Here is an 18,008-nt window from a genome sequence, read left to right as displayed (position 1 = left end):
CTAAAAATGTACAATGCGTGGGCACATTCAATTTGCCGTGGGTGTGGTGTCTAAGAATATATTTCACTTGGAGCAAACGTAAGTGAAGTATACCACATTGCAAGTCTGACTAGTAATCTCAATTAGCTTGCTAGTTCAGAATTCAGCATTGCTCAATTGACATGATTCTACAATTGAACAGCACTTATTGTTGATCACCATCAGCTGAGGTTTGCAAAACAGGCTGATTGAATACAGTCAGTGCACTTGTCTGTTGTGAACAGTTGAAAAGACATGCTGTCTGAGATAGAGACATACAGTCATAGAGACGTACATAATTGAAACAGACCCTTCAGTCCAACTCGTCCATGCCGATCAGATATCCTAACCTAATCTGGTTACATTTGTCATCACCCAACCTATATCCCTCTAAACCCTTCCTATTCATATACCCACCGGGTGCCTTTTAAATGTTGTAAATGTACTAGCCTGCACCACTTCCTCTGGCGGCTCATTCCATACACGCACCACCTGATGATCCACTAATTGTTGGGACATATTCCTTTCATAACCAGCAACCTCAGTGAATTTATAGTCAACATTACCTGTATTTTCAGAGGACAGATCTATTTTTGGCTTGATAACAGCATCTTACAAAGGGGAGAATACCACTTGCGTTGCCATTTCTTTTAATTTTCTTTCCTCTTTCATACCAAGAATAATGCTCCAAAATAATGACAAATATATGTTGTATATAGATTTTTTTGTTTCTTCTAGAGGCAAACGGCTGTGCAGCATCTTGATATTGGTAGATGCGAAAAAGATTTAAATCAGAAAGAAAAGAATTACAGGCAACATTGGCCAAGACTCATGGTTTGAGAGGGTTCCCCATTTCCTGGGACGACGACTACTGGAGAACTGATGCCAAACTAACCAAAAGGAATCCCGAGGATTATTTTTCTTTGACTAAATTAAATTGTGCTCTTGGTTTGGCACTTCTTCTAAACTGCACACTGTTCCTAACACACACAATTTATTCTGCTAATTTAAAATTTGTAGCAGGATGACCTTCCTTTGAATTTGTTCAGCATGAACTTCTATTGTTCTCCATTCTGATAAGGTTTTACAAGCTATAATTTTCAGCCAATACTTTCAAAAGTGTTATTGTCACGTTTAGCCAATGTTTTGGAGTGTTTTATTTTTGAGGAAATAACATGCTATGGATAAAGGGGAATACTGCACTTTGATTTCTAAGAGGCATTAGATAAAATGAGATGCAAACGGCTATTGTACAAAGAAAAGGTCAGTGTTGGGATTAACATGGATGGATGAAAAAACATTGTGCTAATAGGAAATGGGGCAGGCATAAATAAACATGTTTCAAATTTGCAAGATATGATAAGTGATGTGGCACAGGTCTCAGGGCCAGTGAGGCTATAACTTCTCCCTGTTTACATAAATGATTGTGTGAAGTTGGAAATTATGGTAAATTTGTCAATGACAAAGACAGGTAGGAGATCATATTGCAAAAAGGACATAGTGAGGCTACAAAAGGCTATAAATAGGCTAAAAGGATGGTCCGAGATCTGTCAGAGGGGGAATGGTATATCCGTTCTGGCAGGGAGAATAAAACAGAAACAAGTTATCTAAATGGTAAGAGATGCAGAGTTCTGAGGTGCAGAGCAATCTGAATGTTCTTGTACATGAATCTCAGCAGGCTCACTTGCAGGTAGAACAGCTAATAAGGAAAGCTAAGCAAATGTAAATTTATTGTAAATGTAATTGAATACAAAAGTGAGGAAGTTGCTGCATATGGTATTGATTGCCTTATTTAATAAAGAATGGAAGTGTAAATTGTGGGCAGTTCTGAGTAGGTTTACCAGATTAATTCCTGGAATGGGTATGAGGAGAGGACAAGTTGGCTTAAATTTGCTGGAAGAAAGTGAGGACAGCAGATGCTGGAGATCAGAGTCGAAGAGTCTGGTGCTGGAAAAACACAGCAGGTTAGGCAGCATCTGAGAAGGAGGAGAGTTGATGTTTCAAGCATAAGCTCTTCATCAAGAATGAGGGGGTGGCCAAAGGGGGCTGAGAGATAATTGGGAAGGGGGTGGGGCTGGATGGGGAAGCTAGCTGGAATGCAATAGGCAGTTTGGGTTGAAGATGTTAAGTTGGAGAGGAGGGCGGACTGGATAGTTGGGAAGATGGACAGGTTGAACAGTTCAAGAGGTCGGTGCTGAGTTGGAGGATTGGATCTGTGATAAAGGTGGGGCGAGGGGAAATGGGGAAACTGGTGAAATCCACATTGATCCCGTGTGGTTGGAGGATTCCAAGGCAGAGATGAGGCTATCTTCCTTCTGACATCGGGTGGCTAGAGTTTGGTGGTGAAGAAGACCCAGGACTTGCATGTTCTTTGTGGAATAGGAGGGGGTGTTAAAGTGTTTGGCCGCAGAGTGATGGGGTTGTTTAGTGTGTGTGTTCCAGAGAAGTTCTCTGAAATGTTCTGCAAGTTGGTGTCCTGTCTCCCCAATGTAGAGGAGACTACATCGAGAGCAACAGACACAGTAGATGACATATGTGGAAGTACAAATAAATGTCTGTCAGATGTGGAAGGATCCTTTGGGGCCTTGGACGGAGGTGAGAGGGAAGGTGTGGGCACAGGATTTGCACTTCTTGTGATGTCAGGGGAAGGTGGCGGGAGTGGTGGGTGGGTTGGTGGGGGGAGCATGGACCCCCCCACCATGGAGGGCATGGTCTCTCTGCAATGCAGATAGGGGTGGGGAGGGAAATATATCCCTGGGATGGGCTCTGTAAATGGCAGAAATGGTGGAGGATGATGCAATGTATACGGAGGTGGGCGGGGTGGAAGGTGAGGACTGGGGGAAGGGGGGCCTCCTCCACTACAAAATCCAAACCACCGGATGCCTGGAGGAAGGATATCTCATCTTCCGCCTTGGGACCCACCAACCACATGGCATCAATGTCAATTTCACCAGTTTCCCTCTTTCCCTTCACCCCCACCTTATCCCAGATCCAACCTTCCAACTCGGCACCGCCCTCTTGAACTGCCCTAGCTGTCCATCTTCCTTCCCACCTATCCGCTTCCACCCTCCTCTTCGACCTATCACCCTCACCCCCACTTTCATCCATCTATTGTATTCCCAGTTTCCTCCCCCTCAACCCACCTCCCTCCCATTTATCTCTCAGCCCCCTTTGGGCCACCCCCTCATTCCTGATGAAGAGCTTATGCTCAAAACATCCTCGGATGCTGCCTGACCAGCTGTGCTTTTGCAGCACCACACTCTTTGACTTTAATCAGCTGGAGCTTAAGAGCAAGAACTAACCTGATTGAAATCTACAAGCTTCTGAGGGGTCTTCTCAGGGTACATGTAGAAACGATGTTTCCTCTTGTTGGAGAATCGATAAAAGGGGAGGCCTTTGTTTAAAAATAAAGGATCGCCATTTCTGATAGATGAGATTTTTTTTCTGACAGACTGTTATGATCCACATTGATGGTAATACTTGAAAGTCAGATCCTAGAGTAAAATGTGGTCTGATAGATCATAAGTTTTATTTTTGCTGTTTGGTTATTTTGGTCTGTCACTGAATACTCTCTCAAGGCTGTCAAAGTTTATTCCAAAGTTTACAGAAGTTGATTGCACAAATCAAAATCCATCTATATTGACAATTTAAAAAGATCTTAAGTAAGAAAAAGAAGGATTCAATCCTTTCCCCAGCAATATCCTTTGCTTAATTGAGGATTGAGGATTGGCTGCCTGACAGAAGGCAGAGAGTTGGGATAAAAGGTTCTTTTTCGGAATGGCAGTTAGTAACAAGTGGTGTCCCGCAGGGATCAGTGTTGGGGCCGCAGCTGTTCACATTATATATTAATGGTCTGGATGAAGGGACTGGGGGCATTCTAGCGAAGTTTGCCGATGATACAAAGTTAGGTGGACAGGCAGATAGTACTGAGGAAGTGGAGAGGCTGCAGAAGGATCTAGACAGTTTGGAAGAGTAGTCCAGGAAATGGCTGATGGAATTCAATGTGAGCAAATGTGAGGTCTTGCACTTTGGAAAAAAGAATACAAGCATGGACTACTTTCTAAACGGTGAGAAAATTCGTAAAGCCAAAGTACAAAGGGATCTGGGAGTGCTAGTTGAGGATTCTCTAAAGGTAAACATGCAGGTTGAGTCCATGATTAAGAAAGCGAATGCAATGTTGTCAATTATCTCAAGAGGGTTGGAATATAAAAGCGCTGTTGTGCTACTGAGACTTTATAAAGCTCTGGTTAGGCCCCATTTGGAGTACTGTGTCCAGTTTTGGTCCCCACACCTCAGGAAGGACATACTGGCACTGGAGCGTGTCCAGCGGAGATTCACACGGATGATCCCTGGAATGGTAGGTCTAACATATGAGGAACGGCTGAGGATCCTGGGATCGTATTCATTGGAGTTTAGAAGATTAAGGGGAGATCTAATAGAAACTTACAAGATAATAAATGGCTTGGAGAGGGTGGACGCTAGGAAACTGTTTCCGTTAGGCGAGGAGACTAGGACCCGTGGAAACAGCCTTAGAATTAGAGGGGGTAAATTCAGAACAGAAATGCGGAGACATTTCTTCAGCCAGAGAGTGGTGGGCCTGTGGAATTCATTGCCGCGGAGTGCAGTGGAGGCTGGGACGCTAAATGCCTTCAAGGCAGAAATTGATAAATTCTTGATGTCACAAGGAATTAAGGGCTATGGGGAGAATACGGGTAAGTCGAGTTGAAATGCCCATCAGCCATGATTGAATGGCGGAGTGGACTCGATGGGCCGAATGGCCTTACTTCCGCTCCTATGTCTTATGGTCTTAATTCCAGTGAAATATCACTCCTATCTTAATTCTTTGGTTTCTTACCTAACTTACAAGGTCGCAAGCTTCTCTGTTCAGTAACTTTTTAATATGTTCACCAGACGCGGTTTGGACCGAAGGGTCTGTTTCCATGCTGTACATCTCTATGACTCTATGACTCCATGTGCTTTTGTCCTATATTGTACCTCCTCAGGATACCAAGATACCAGTTACTTCACTGACCTTTCCAAACTGAACTTGAAGAAGAGGCCTGTTTACTTAAAATTGTTTGAGCAATTGAGCAGTTTAAGACACCTTCCCAACTCTAAAAGCCTGGACTATTACAAATTAAACTGTCCTTCTTCTGATATGAAACAGTGCGTCTTGATTGAAAACTGATTGTAGCCCCTAATGACTTTCCACAAATCGAAAAGGTTAACTCAGTAAATTCTTATCAATTATCTCCCAAAGTAGCTTATTTGCTCATTTGGCTTGATTCTTATGCTTTCTTGGCAAGGATGTCTGTTCAAAATGTCTGCTAAAAGAAACGAGTTGCCATCAAACACTTGAAAAGTTAAATCTATTTCTCCTCCATATTCAAATCCAAGTTCTCAAATAATAACAATATACAAAAAAGAGTCATGAATCTTTGGAACTCTTCTTCAAAAGACAGTGGAAGCAGTTTTTCAATATTTTTAAGGCAGTAGTATATACATTCCTGATAAGCCAAGTTGTTGAAATGTGGAGCAAGCAGATCAACCATAGCCTTACTGAATGTGAAGCAGACACAAGGTGCCAAGTTACCTATGCTTGCTCCAATTTAATTTGTTCATATATTGGTATGACTGCTGAATTACTCGTGATAAATCAGTAAATGATCACATTCAAATAAAGGTGTGTGGCACGTTTCCCATCCAAAGTCTGTGTATTTGTCACAGGTGCCATTTTGCTAATTTAATACTCCTCAAAACACTCATGAAACAAATGGCATGGAGTCCCATTTCGCCCCAAACATGTTCTTTTTAAATTTGCTTGTCATTTGCTCCAAAGATAAAATCCATTTAAAACAAACATATTGAACCTGACATTAAAACAGAAGAAAGGAATGTCATGTGAGCCAATCTAACAAATCTTACTATGAATTCAAAATAATTTCTAAAATTTTATAATTTAGACATGTAAACAAAATTTAAGTTGCCTTAACAAATAACAATGTTTAATAAAATAATGGGATGAATATTAAACTTCAAAATAATACCTACATTGTAGGAAAGACCAGCTTTTATTAATTTTGAAGTTGAAGTCTAGGCTTATTATCTTCCTTAAAATTAATACATATTGAATTTATTCTTGTTTTGCTGCAAATTTCTACTTTATATTACACGCCAGTCAAAACAATAGTGTTCTGCAGCGCTCCCTTTAGTCAATGTAGCCTGTTATGTCATTCAAGCTGGTCAAGAAGGGTGATGTCCTGGATGAATCCTTCTTCCTGCAGCAGTCGACTCAGCATGGCGGTAGGAAGCAAAGTTTGTGTGAGGCACTGTACTGAAGTGTAAGCTCATTACTTTATGGTGGAGTGCCAAAAGCTGTAGCATTTCCCCTGCCAGGCTACTGTTAGTCTATTCACTACTGCAGAAGAGACTAGCTTTTGGATTTCTTTGGAAGATTGCCATATTACCTTGTCACGGCCACTCCACTGCCAGAGACTATGTACGTGCTGAACATTTGATTACCAGAAATTGGCTCGATGTGACCAGACATGATTGGTGAACTTCAAAAAAATCAATTTGTAAGTGGCTTATGCTGCATTCTTAAACAGTTTTTTTTTACAGGGATTGAAATAATTCATCTTAGTGAAGGATAGCATATGAAGAATATGATAGAATATCCAATGATCCAGCCTCCACTGCTTTCTGAGGAAGGGTTCAAAAGTCATACAATGAGTTGATAAGAAGACTGACTCATGTGTCCTGTAAAGTGTCTGTAATATTGAAACAGTGACTCTTAGTTCTAGGTTCACCCACAACAGGAGATATCCTTTCCACATCCAGTTTATCAAGGCCATTCAGGATCTGACATACTCTAAGACACCCTTCACTCTTCCAATTTCCAGCAGAAAGAAGTCCAGTCTGTTCAATTTTGTCACGAGATAACCTGCTCATTGCAGGAATCAATCTGCTAAATCTTCTGTCAACTAGCTGCCACATATTTATATGCTCCTGAAATAAGTAGACTAAAACTGCACAAGAGTATTCAAAACGTGGTCTCACCAAGGTCCTGTACAACTGAAGCTTAACAACATTAATTTTCAAATTAAGGGGTAGCACGGTAGCTCAGTGGTTAGCACTGCTGCCTCACAGCGCTAGGGACCCGGGTTTGATTCCAGCCTCAGGCGACTGTCTGTGTGGAGTTTGCACATTCTCCCTGTGCCTGCATGAGTTTGCTCTGGGTACTCCAGTTTCCTCCCACAGTCCAAAGATAAGGAGGTTAGGTGAATTGGCCAAGCTAAATTGTCCATAGTGTTCAGGGATGTGTAAGTTAGGTGCAAGGGAAATGTAGAATAATAGGAGAGTGGGTCTGTGGGTTACTCTTTGGAGGGTCAGTGTGGACATGCTGGGCCGAAGGGCCAGTTTCCACACTGTAGCGATTCTATTGATGATTTTATGATTCTATATAAAAGATACATTTTCAATTACTTACTGTACCTGAATACTAACTTTTCACAATTCTTACAATAAGACAGACCAGGCAAGGACTGTAGATTGTCTGCTAAAAAAAAAATTGAGAAACAATTGCCAATTTTCTATTTCCAGTTTTATTAATAAATTGAACTGAATTGAGGAATATGGGCCAAATGCTGGAAAATGGGATAGATCAGTTTAGGATATCTGGGCAGCATGGACAAGTTCGAGCGAAAGGTATGTTTTAGTACTTAATAACCCTATGACTCTATAACACTAGGATCTCTCTGTACCTTGGAGTTCTGCAGTCACTTTCCATTTTAATAATACTGCTTTTTAATTCTGCCTGCCAAAGTGAACAATTTCACTTTCCTCAAGCATACTCTACCTGCCAGATTTTAGACCATTCACTCAACCTGTTTCTGTGCATCTGCATCCTCTTCAACAACATACTTTGTTGTATCATTTGTAAATTTAGCTATCAGGCCACCACTCCCCTCAAACTAATACAGGTAGTTCTTCTGTAACGTGATGGTTGTGTTCTTGTGCAACCCAGTATTGTAGAAAAGTCACCCTTTAAAAACAGTGTTTAAAGTGTTGGCAAATCCAAAAGAATGTGCAGGTTAGGTGAATTGGCCATGCTAAATTGCCCGTAGTGTTAGGTGAAGGGGTAAATGTAGGGGAATGGGTCTGGGTGGGTTACGCTTCGGCGGGTCGGTGTGGACTTGTTGGGCCGAAGGGCCTGTTTCCACACTGTAAGTAATCTAATCTAATCTAATCTAATCTAATACAAGCACATTATAGACAACGCACATTTTAAAAGGTTTGCGCTGTAGAAACAATTGCCCCAAATCGTCAATTGTGTTACAACGAGTTCACGCATGTTACAGCGGAATGACCTGTCTAATTGTAAAGAGCTGAAGCCCCAGCATAAAAACCAGCATTACTCCATTTGTCATATACTGTCAGAGAAATACCCAATAATGCACACTCCATTTTCTGCCTTTCAGCCAATCTTCTATGCATGCTGTTCCCCTTTACATTGGTAATCTCCTAATTTGTTCAATAACCTTTGTGAACAATATACTCCTGTTTGTCCTGTCACTTTCTGGAAAAGTATATGCGTCCCATTGAGCAATCCTTGCCTCCTATTAACTGCTGGGTTTTGCAAGCTCTGAGAAACCTGGGCCAATTTAGAAGATGGAAAAAAATATTTGGGTGTGTGGTCATGAAATTTCAAACTGGTTGCCTAAAAGTGAATTGGTATCCTGCACCTTTCACTGCTTCCAGAAGAGCTTTGACAAGATGCCGCAGAGGACACTGCTAAGTAAGAGGGAAGCTGATGACATTAGGGGCAGAGGACTGGATAGAGGATTAGCTGACTCACAAAAGCCAAAGTATGGGGGCCGAGGGATATTTTTTGGATGGCAGCGATGACTAGTGGAGATCCACAAGGTGAGTGTTGGGACTGCAACTATTCACTTTATGATTAATTATCTGGACAAAGTAACTGAGGGCATTGTTGCTAAATTTGCAGATGACACAAAGATAGGGGAAGGGACACGTAGTGTTGAGGAAGCAAGGAGGCTGCAGGCTAGGAGAGTGGGCAAAGAAGTGCCAGATGGAATACAATGTGGGAAAATGTGATGTTATACACTTTGGTAGAAGAAATGGGAAAAAGACTTCAGAAATCAGAAGCACAAAGGGACTTAGGTGTCCTAGTTCAGGATCCTCAAAGTTACCCTGCAGGTTCAGTTGGCAGTTAGGAAGGCAAATGTAATGTTAGAATTCATTTCAAGAGGGTTACAATACATTAGCAGAGATATATTGCTGAGGCTGTATAAGGCTCTGCATTAGACCACATTTGGAATATTGTGAACGGTTTTGGGCCCTGTGTCTAAGGAAGGATGTGCTGGCATTTGAGGGGCATCTAAAGTAGGTTCACAATCATGATCTCATTGTCCCAGAGGGCTGTGAAGGCCAAGTCATTGAGTGAACTTAAAATATATAGATATGTTCTTGATTGGTAAGGGGATTAAGGGCTACAGGGAGAAGGTAGGAAGATGGGTTTTAGAAATATATCAGAATTGATCAAATGACTTGACTTGATGGGCTCAATGTTGCCCACACCAAGCAATGTCTGAGGAATAAAAAGGGAGTTCCCTCCATCCAAACGAAAAGCAGATGAGGACTTAATGTTTGATACCGTGCAGCTTGTTTTGAGATTTCCATTGCTGTCACGCTTATGCACAACAGTTCACAAGTGGCAGCATATAAAAAAAAAGCCTTTAATGAGTGTCTCATTTTATTGAAAAGTTGCTCTCACTTGAAACAGATTCACTATTTATTAAGGCTATTGGATCTTAAGAATTTGCACTATTTATATTGCAAGTTAGATTATGTAGGACGAGTGTTAATGGGGGAATCTCTGTTCACACACTGCTTTCTTTCTCAAAATCAAAACATAACCACATCAGCATATGCAAGCAATACACCGAGCAGCAATTTATCACATAAATGCTGTGTAAAAGGGGCAATCGTACATTCCTCGGTTTTAAATTTTTTACGGGGGATTTTACATGTACCAGGTGACAGACACAGAAAACCAGTTTAACAGATTCAACTTTGTGATACGATAGGAAAGTTCATGAAGGTGTGGAAAAAAAGGCAGTGGTGGTTACTGGATATCTTTGGGACTAGGGAGAAAGTTAGCAGAGAGGAAGGAGAAGTTTGGGATGAGTGGCTTTTTTTGCAGGACAAAAAAATATCCATTGCCTAAATTACAATGCAACACAACTTGGACAATAAAGTTAATGCAATATGTATAACACCTACAATCCAAATTAGGCTGTGGTTCCACAAAGGATCAGAGAGAGAGAGAGAGAAACAGGCAGACAGGCAGGCAGACAGACAGAGACAGAGACAGACAGATAGAGACACCGAACTTTAGTATGACCTCTGTTCTCCATTCATCACACATGTCCACCCTATTGTGAGAAACAAAAGCTCACTCACTTTAATAATTTCAGTCCGAGACAAATATCTGAATCCGCCATTTATTTATACACCTATAGGTGGGTGCCCTGTCTCATTACCCGGTAAGGTAATGACAAAATGCACACCAAATCCAACAAACTCTCGAAATTTATACAGTTTGAATCCCCATATTTTTCCTTATTCCATTGTTTGTTCCCTGCTTCGCTTATGTCACTCATTTCCTTAAGACTGATCCCACAACTTCTGTTTATCCTGTTTTGTCCGTGACAAACTCTTATCTCTGACTCCCATAAGGGTGTTTGACGTCAGTCTATTATAGGTTATTGATTAGGCATATCTTTTCTTCTATCAGCATCTATTTCCATCCAGAGGCCACTTTGACCTCTTTAATTAGGGTTTGTTCCTGTGTCTCTGTACAAGCGAGGAGAACAGATGTTTTCCTGTTTGCCCATATATCCACCATTGTTCTGTATTCATGTCTCATGCTCACATATCCTTTCTTTTTGCTGAATATGTATTTTCTCATTCCTATTCTGTATCAGAATTTATACTTGCAGAAATAACATTAATTCATTTATATCCCACAATTTCCCCTTTTTCTTTTCATTACTATCTGTTATCTTCTGCATTTTTGTCTCTTTTTTTTTTTAAACATTGTTCCCAAAATTCGCAAGCATCATTTCAGAGATTTCATCCATCTTAGTCTCACTCATTTCCTTATTATTTAGTTGATAAAGTTCCTCTGTCTGATTCCCCTCAGGGGCATTCGTTTCATCAAGGCTGTTTCAATCAGCCTCTGGGTGAGCCCTCGTATACAGGGTATGACACAACCACTGGCCACCAATACCCCGACTACTACTATCAGGGAAGTAAGGATAAAAACCACCACCCCCTTTCTCTGCTAAAATCATATCAAGGGCTATTCTATTTTCCCATGCTATCCTACTTGTCGCATCAAGCTGTTCTGATATTCCTTTAACCGCCTCTCTTGTATCATTTATAAATCGCTGTTGATTATAAAAAATGTAATTTATCCAGTCTACATTTTTATTAATTGTTGCCCACCAAAAGAGAGCTGACTCAAAGCCTGCTGCAATCTGGTTACGAGCCTTGAACTCAGGTACTCCCCTAGGGACTCCTACCGAATCAAGATAAATCCCGTCATCAAAAGAATTATCTAACAGTAATCTCTTACCCCTTCCCTTTTTCCCTACTATCTTTTCCTTCTCAAATGCCAGGGTAAATGGAATTGCCAATTGTACAATTGCGCATATCCCTCTCCAATCCGGAGGTAGGGTGGGTCTCAATATTTTTCCTCCACAGTACCACCACAGATCCGCTCGGGGAACCTTTAATGCTGAGTAGTTCCCTCCCTTCTCCGTTTCGGTAACATTCTTAATCTCTGTACATAATTTCAGCTCCCCCAAATCTCTCGACCGACTCGTACCTCGCTTGTGCACACATGACGTGTGATTTCCAACTGCGGCGGAAAATGTGGGGGGAACTTTTGCATCTTTCTCCTCCAAGGGAGGGAACATCAGAGATAGGGAGGTACAATTCCTATCATTCCATGCAGTCTCATCCTGATACAGGGCTATCATACATTTCATGCCCTTCCTGTCTCGCTTCCACCCAAGCGGAAAGGGAACCACCTGGGCCACTGACCTACCGGAGGCACATGCATAGCAATTGCTTTTGTTCAGACTTTTTACAGTATACTTTACCCATTCAACCCAGGCATTTGCATCCCCGTACCCAGTCTCTATCTCGATGGTCTGTTTCAAATCCTTTACCTCTATAATTTTTACTACTGTAGGATCATTGGGAGGGGTGAAAGGTTGTATCTCATTACCCAGTAATTCTACCCATTTTTCCCTGTCCTATGCTAATTCGAAAACAACAGCCCACAAACTCCTTCCTATTTGCTTTCATTTCAATCCCAAATGTTTCATTTAATTGTACCTCATAAGTGCCACCTCCCAAAACCGCTCCGTGCCATGTGGTTTTTCTTATCGTTAAATATATGGGGTTACACTTTTTATCGGTGCTGGTCGAAAGGGGGCCCGGTGTATTGTGACAAGACCATTATACCAGGTACCATCCCCGAGGCCATCCCCATAGGACTTAAGATGTATCTCTGAGTTGCGGTATTGTCTCTGATTAGCTACATTCCCACAATTTACTAAGCTACATATATCAGTGTCTATTACTTGTGGATTATCAGACTCAGGAACCATTAATAATACATATGAAAATGATATGTGACAAAATCCTAATACCAAGAGGGCTAGCATCATAACTCTAAGCATTCCCAGTATTCTGATCATTATGCTAGAACACAAAAAGGCTTAATATACAATCTTACAGAAATAATCCCGCGCTCGCGTCGCCACTGTATAGTCAATTACTCAAAGTCTCTTTAGTCTGAGTTTCAGCGGGTCTTGCGTTGATTCGGCTGTCCAGACTTCTTCCTCAACTGGAGGGTCCACTGGCCCTTTGATCCGAGTATAATGAGTCCAGCCTTTCTCCACCGTCCTTATTGCCGTTTCGGTAGTCAAAAGAGCCTGGTACGGCCCTTCCCAGTCCGGCTGCAGCTTAGTCTCTGTCCATGATTTTATTAAGACCCAATCTCCTGGCTGGATGGGATGAACAGCAAATTCAAGGGGCGGAGTCTGTGCCAATAGACCCTGTTTTCTGAGGAAAGATAAAGAGGAGGACAAGCCCAGTATATACTTCTTTAAAAACAAATCTTTAGTTTCGGGAATTGGCAATTCTCCCTGTGTTCCCAGATAAGGTAATTCAAATAAGATTTCATAGGGGGATAGTCCCAAATCTTTCCTCCGCCAAGGGACAAGCCCAAAAGACATCCTTTAAATCTATCACACTAAACCATTTGTGATCATGAGGGATCTTACTTAATAACATATAGGGGTTTGGCACTACTGGGTGCCTGACCTGCACTATCCGATTTAATGTTCTCAAATCCTGCACCAATCGATAAGTTCCATCAGATTTCCGTACTGGTAGAATTGGGGTATTATAAGGAGACATACATGGCTCCAACAAACCATCTCTAATCAGTCCCTTAATTACTGGCTGCAGTCCTCGTTTACCTTCTATGGAAATAGGATATTGTCGTTCACAGACAACGTCCCCTTTCCGTTTTAAATTTATTGTAAGGGGAGGGATCTGTAGTTTTCCACGATTCCCTTCTCTAGCCCATACAATAGGGTCTATCTCTCTCTCTGCATCCTCTGTCAATATTGCCAGTTGTACAACTAATTCTTTTTCCTGAATTTCAATCTCCAGTCCTATAAGGATAATTAGGTCTCTCCCCAGTAAATTACTTCCTATATCAGGGATATACAGCAGTTCCCCTGTGATCCTATCCTTAGAACCTTCTATCATCATAGGTTCAAATACTGGAACAGTAAATCCTTCCACTTTCACCCCCGAAACAGTAATTGACCGTGTAAACATTTCTACTTTCTTTGGTTTAAAATTCAACGATGACCGTGCTGCCCCGTATCTACTAGGGAGATTACCTCCTCCCTACACGGTCCCACCTTCAAGTTTATCAAGGGTTCCTGGTGGGCCTCCGAGGGCAGGAACCCCTGACACCCCTATTCTTCATCATAATTCATAAGCGGAATTGCCTTTTTCTTCCCTTTGTAGATCAGGATACTCCCGCTTAAAATGCCCTATCTTTCCACAATAATAGCATCCTTCCTGTAGCGACTTCCATCTCTGCCCCTGTCGCTCAAACCCTCTATCAAATGTTCCCCCTTGTCCTCTCCCTCTTTACAAACACTTTCTGTGCCTCTCTCAACAATTCATCTAATGGTTTTTCGCTCCATCCTTCTATCTTCTGTATCTTTCTCTGTATGTCTGGCCATGCTCTTGTCACAAAATGTACTTTCAAAAGACCCTGTGCCACTGGGTCCTCAGGGTTCATTCCAGAGTATTTCCGCATTGAGTCCCTTAATCTTTGCAAGAAAGCTGAGGGAGTCTCATCTTTCTCCTGTCTAATTTCAAAGGCTTTAATCAAATTCTGTGACTTCGGAACTGCCTCCCTTATTCCTTTTAGAATCAGGTCTTTCAATTCCCTCATTTCTTCTCTATGCTCTGGGTTTTGGTTTTCCCACTGGGGGTTTCTGAGGGGAAACTTCATCTCTCCCTGTCCAGCATCCCCATCTCCAATCGGGTGTTCCCTGTCCCATATTTTAATGGCAGTTCCTCGTACAAGTCCCCTTTCCTCCCCAGTAAATAATATATTCAAAATAGACATTAATTCAGCCCAGGTATACAGACTGGGCCCCAAAAATTGATCAATTTGTTCAGACAACCCCACCGGATCCTCAACCAGGACCTCCATTTCCTTTTTAAATGTTCTGACCTCCCCACTGGTGAGGGGGCACTTACAAACCCAATCTCTTTGTCCCCTATGGGCACCTCCCAAAGGGGATAAGTCGTTACGTTTTTCCCCTTTTTCTTTTTTTTTTAAAGAAATATTGCAATATTTCTAGCTCCCCATAACTTCAAACACCAATTCATCAATTACTGCTTGACTAACCTTCAAAGCCTGTTCCTAACTTATAAATATATTTATATATATTTACGTTCATTTATTCAGTATTTAATAGTCAAAATACAAAATGCATACAGTTCCCAATTTTGCAATTCACTGTAATTACCCAGTTTTAGTCCTTTAATTTAGATCCAGAATTAGTTTTCTTAAATAGTCCTGACCAATCATTGCTCAATTACAATACTATAGGTCGTAAAATAATCAGAACTTGCCTTAAAAGAATTTGTCTACTCAAGTTTTTTTTAAAAAAAAACTTCTAATGCATGAACAATGGCTGAATCCAAGGTCACAGATATTAACCATAGAATTTTGCTTTTACTACAATCTAATGTTGAACTGAAACTTCAACTGTCCTCCATAAATCGCTTTTATGTAAAGATAAAAGAGATTAGTTAGAAACTGATAGTAAGGCAGTCATGATCTGTAAAAAGAACAGGAGTTATCATTCCTTTTTTTTTTCATAATCACAATAGAATCCTTAACCTTAAAAGAAATCATGTTAAGTTTCCATAACAAAATCAGATTCAAAACAGTCCTGGAACACAAGCTCCAGGGAATAAAACACAAACATTCAATCACCAACAAACAAATGTTCACTCAAACCAAATCACAAAGGGTTAAACTTCCTACCAGCTGTACAGCTCTTTTCATTCTCTCTCTCTCTCTCTCACACTCTCTCTCTCTCTCTCTCTCTTTCGCACATTGACATATAAACTCAGATATTCACAAACCCAGTCTTCGTCCGATCTGTACTTTGGCCAGAAGACAGCGGGACGAAGAATGGAGTCCTTAGTCCATACAAAGCAACAATATTTAATCATCTTTCTCCCTTGTACAAGTATTATTTTGCCAATTTCCACAACATCCTGCCCAAAGGACTTTCCGGAGGAATGTTGTAAGGGACCCCGCCTCCATTTCCATTGCCTTTTCCTTACTTTGTTTCCCCGGAGGCTTTTTCCTAACCCAAAGCGCAAGCCATATTGAGTTCCTTCGTTAGTCCCTTATTAACTACTAAAACTCAATCCCGGCCACCAAGGCAATACTTAAAAGTCAATTTTCTTACCTTGGTCTGTGCACAGAGTTGCCTGGCCCCTTTTGTCACCGTATTTTCTATCGAGCTCCTATCACTGTCTGATTCAGATGTCTCTCTTATAGGATTCACATCAGTCACCCAAGGGAGCAGACCAAACCGGGACACGAGACCGCTCCTCAATGGGGAACGGGACGCGTCGTCCCAGTGTCCAAGGCCAGCCACTCCCCCCGGTGATGGAAGAAAATCCCGGACACGAGCCCCCAATTGTGAGAAACAAAAGCTCACTCACTTTAATAATTTCAGTCCGAGACAAATATCTGAATCCGCCATTTATTTATACACCTATAGGTGGGTGCCCTGTCTCATTACCCGGTAAGGTAATGACAAAATGCACACCAAATCCAACAAACTCTCGAAATTTATACAGTTTGAATCCCCATATTTTTCCTTATTCCATTGTTTGTTCCCTGCTTCGCTTACGTCACTCATTTCCTTAAGACTGATCCCACAACTTCTGTTTATCCTGTTTTGTCCGTGACAAACTCTTATCTCTGACTCCCATAAGGGTGTTTGACGTCAGTCTATTATAGGTTATTGATTAGGCATATCTTTTCTTCTATCAGCATCTATTTCCATCCAGAGGCCACTTTGACCTCTTTAATTAGGGTTTGTTCCTGTGTCTCTGTACAAGCGAGGAGAACAGATGTTTTCCTGTTTGCCCATATATCCACCATTGTTCTGTATTCATGTCTCATGCTCACATATCCTTTCTTTTTGCTGAATATGTATTTTCTCATTCCTATTCTGTATCAGAATTTATACTTGCAGAAATAACATTAATTCATTTATATCCCACACTATCCTGGTCATGCCTTGGTTGTGTGTTGCTGACTTTTCTCTTAGCAGAGTGCTCCCATTTTCTCCTTTTCACACTTAACATTTACACCTGTTTTACATACCCATCTTTTCCTTGGCTGATTAAGGAACAATGCTCCGAAAGCTAGTGCCTCCAAATAGACCTGTTGGACTATAACCTGGTGTTGTGTGATTTTTAACTTTGTCCACCAAGTCCAACACCAGCATCTCCAAATCATTGCCACCATATTGTTGCCTTTGTATTGTATCCAGCCACCCTCACCATGTGTTCCACTCTCCTTCTGTCTGTAGCTTTGAAGAAAAGAAGCATTTTCAAGCTCCTTTCTGTTCTGAAGAGTTACCTTTGGACTTGAAATGTCAACTCTGTTTCTCTCTCCACGGATGTTGTTAAGTTTCTCCAGCACTTTGTTTTCATTTCAGATTTCCAGCATCAGGAGGATTTCACTTTTATTATTGTTTCTCTGTAACTTCCTCTTCAGCCTCCTGGAGTGGAGCAAATAAGGAGGCAGGCTCTCCATGAGCTTAGGCAGTCAGTCTGGGGGAGTGAACCTCTCTTTTGACATCAGATTCTATGCATCAAGACAAATGAGCTTACTGATCCCCAGGTTATTTTCTATTTACTCATGAATGATCAGTTGTTCTAAATGGAGCACAAACATTAACCCCACTGTTATTTTAGGCCACAATAAATTTAAAACAGCAAACACTCAATGTATTATAATTTTTCCCATGTTCAGATGCAAGAAAATTATTTTCGACTGATGTTTTATCTATTACACCTAATTAGAATTCTGTGAAGCAGTTTTAAATCCAATTAGCGCCGTGGTGAGCACTTATAAAACTAAATGGTGCAAATCTACTCCCATTTCTCATTTTCAGTGTTTGGTGTTGATGAAACAGTGACAAAAAGCTGCATTAGCAATTTCTAGGAAGTTGGTGATTTCCACTATTAGTTAGAAAATCTATAAAAGTAAGTGATCGAATTGCATTTAAATTGTGCTTCAGAAATGGTCTTCTTGGTATTTA

At 41.2% G+C, this 18,008-nt stretch overlaps 1 long non-coding RNA gene across 1 annotated transcript; it reads right to left on the bottom strand.

The window, feature by feature from the left end:
* Window positions 1-10,530: 10,530 nt before the first annotated feature.
* On the bottom strand, window positions 10,531-16,961 carry LOC148148551 (uncharacterized). Its single transcript, XR_015758912.1, has 2 exons — window positions 16,137-16,961; window positions 10,531-13,179 (listed from the first exon to the last, which is right to left on the bottom strand). It is a non-coding gene; the product is annotated as an uncharacterized LOC148148551 (long non-coding RNA).
* Between the last annotated feature and the right edge of the window lie 1,047 nt (window positions 16,962-18,008).

Source organism: Chiloscyllium plagiosum, unplaced genomic scaffold, assembly GCF_037043375.1.
Source record: "Chiloscyllium plagiosum isolate Xiang-an unplaced genomic scaffold, Cpla_swu_hap1 HiC_scaffold_12, whole genome shotgun sequence".
Lineage (NCBI taxonomy): Eukaryota > Metazoa > Chordata > Chondrichthyes > Orectolobiformes > Hemiscylliidae > Chiloscyllium > Chiloscyllium plagiosum.
The sequence above is the reverse complement of the archived record's forward strand: the minus strand, read 5'-3'. Positions and strand labels throughout refer to the sequence as shown.